At 39.3% G+C, this 2,659-nt stretch overlaps 1 non-coding gene across 1 annotated transcript; it reads left to right on the top strand.

The window, feature by feature from the left end:
- Window positions 1-1,055: 1,055 nt before the first annotated feature.
- LOC145110376 (small nucleolar RNA R71) lies at window positions 1,056-1,162 on the top strand. Its single transcript, XR_013709756.1, has one exon. It is a non-coding gene; the product is annotated as a small nucleolar RNA R71 (small nucleolar RNA).
- The last annotated feature ends 1,497 nt before the right edge of the window (window positions 1,163-2,659 follow it).

Below are 2,659 nucleotides of genomic sequence, written 5' to 3'. Positions count from 1 at the left end.
AGTGCCTTTATGTGCTCCATAAATCTCCTATATTCTTGAATCTGCTTATCAGGTATGGCTCGGCTCGGGAATGGCAAAGAAGGTTGGTAAGGCTTCAAAAGAGAGCAGGTTTTGGTATCAGGTTGTTGACTCATCGAGTCCATGATGGCAACTCGGCGAGTCGAGTCGGGTTTACTCAAATCCCAGCTACTTTCTTCTTCTGTTCGCACTTTGTTGGGATTCTTCTGGATAGCGGTCAGAGGAGTGTAAATTGGCTCAGAATATGTTATTATTGCATTCACATGCGCCATTCTTGGATTTTGCTCGGTATTGCTAGGAAGTTCACCGGGTGCTCTTTGGTTTATTTGTTGTGCAAGCTGACCTAACTGTTTTTCGATGTTATGAATAGATGCTTGCTGATTTCTAAGCATATCTTGTTGATCCTTCATCATAGCTTGATGTTCTCTAAGCATATTTCGTTGCTCTTTCATTTCAGCATCTGAATCATTATGCCTCTTCTCAGACGCGGCTACAAATCTTGTGAACATATCTTCCCAGTCAGCTTTCTTCTCCAGAACCGGTTCCTCTTTTTGATAATAGCCCCTTTCTTTTTGCTTAAATTTCTCCTCTTTTGCCTTTTTGTACTCATCATAAGGAAGCCAATCTTTTTTGGGTTTTCGCCAATTGTCATCATACCTATCACCACTTGAATAGCACACTTGCACCTTCCGATTCCCGTTCTCGTCAAGATCACAATCTTTAGTTAGGTGGGGCCCCTACAATTTTCACATCCCACTCTTATGGCATGGATGGATTGGTCCATCTTAGTCATCCTTCGATCCATGCTTTCCAATTTTGCCATCATTGCTGCCATGTCATCCGTGATAGAATTCACCGCCCCTCAAGTCATGTCATTCCTTGGGTTGTGATATTCTCTAGAGTGCTTAGAGAATTCTTCAATTAGAGCCTTTATTACTGGAGGTGGTTTCTTCATGAGTGGTCCTTGAGAGTTAAGGAGTTGCCTAGTTATCACATTGACTCCATCATAAAAAATGGAGACTTCTTGTTGGCTGTTTAGATCGTGATGTGGGAAATTCCTTAGTAAGCCTTTGTACCTTTCCCACGCTTCATATAGTGACTCTCCAGCTTGTTGTTTAAAATTAGCTATGACTTTCTTTAACTTGGCTATTTTTCAAGGAGGGCAAAACTGGTCTATGAATTCTTCTTTCATTTTAGCTCATGTAGTGATGGATCCTGGGGGAAGTGATTTCAGCCAATCCTTTGCAGCTCCCTTGAATGTGACAGGTAGCATACGAAGTAAGACAGTGTCGCGAGCCACATTAGGGACATTGAAGTAGTTGGCTATGTCATTGACTTCGTCAAGATGCTTGTATTCGTCTTCATGATCCTTCCCGTAGAATGGAATCTCCTTAAGTTGAGCAAGTATGTGGTCTTTAAGTTCAAAGGTGGCAGTTGCGGGAATGATGGGTTGCACTAGTCCCGATCCGGTATCGTCACGTATCCTCTTCTTCCATTCGCCCATGGGAACTTCATGGATGTTAGCCATGGGGTTAGCTAATTCGCCTCCAAAATCGCTTCCTTCTTTCGATTCGGTTTCTTCCCTTTTTGGTTTCGTACCCGATATCGTCCTTGTTTGGGTCTTCGTTCGCCTCAGAAAAATTGATGGATTCTCCCACTTTCTTGTCCTTCTTCTTACTAAAAACAGCTTTTAGATTCTTCAACGGCGAATTCTTCGACGTTGCGGTTTCTCCTACGTTCTTTCCTTTGTTTTTCCTCAAGGTTGCTTCCGGGTCTTCAAGCGGTGGAATCAAAGGTGTACCTCCTCCTCTGGTCATAAACGAACTGCAATTAAAATAGAAAACACGCGTAAAAAGAACAGAAATAAAATAAAAACTAAACTGAGTTTCAGCAATGGACTCGTCGAGTAGCTTCGATTGCACTCGGCGAGTTCAAGGCGAAAATAGAAATTTTTTTAATAAAAATCCTAAAAACAGAAAACTACTAAAACTTGAACTAATGACTAATTTACTAAAAGATAACTTTGTGCAAGATAATTCTCACACAAAGGATCGATAAAACTAGAAATTAGAATTAATTTTTTGAACCGTTCCCCGACAACGGCGCCAAAAAACTTGATGTGTGTAAAACGCACTAGTTTTAATCCTACTTTTCAAATGTAAATTTAACACACAAAGGCAGTGGACCTATCAATTGTGGTATAGTTAAATAAGTAGGATATCGAACTCAGGGAAAGGAAATTAAACTAGTTACTAATATTATCTAAAACAAGTAATAAAATAGGAGGGGTTTCTCTAGTTTTACAAGACTAGAAACTTAACTAAAACTTACCTAGCACTTAATTAAGCAGCTAAACAATTAAATTGCAATTAAATTCAATGATAAAAAGGACTTCTATCTAGGTTCGAGTCATTTGATCCTATGGTTGATTTTATGGTAAATATATCGGATTAACTTTTCATTGACTACCGATTGAGACGATTAGGTTCACGTTCGTTATTGCTAATCCTTAGAAAACAGATTAATTCAAGGAGTGGCCAGTTGTCTAAATTAATAAGTTCCCTAGTTAATTAATTCGGGTTAAGTAATACTTGTAATGGTTAATTGAATTGGTGATTCAATTAACCTCTTGTTGATGGTG

Source organism: Lactuca virosa, chromosome 4 (genome assembly GCF_052849685.1).
Source record: "Lactuca virosa cultivar CGN04683 chromosome 4, Lactuca_virosa_CGN04683_v6, whole genome shotgun sequence".
Taxonomy (NCBI): Eukaryota; Viridiplantae; Streptophyta; class Magnoliopsida; order Asterales; family Asteraceae; genus Lactuca; species Lactuca virosa.
This window is presented reverse-complemented; position numbering and strand designations above follow the sequence as displayed.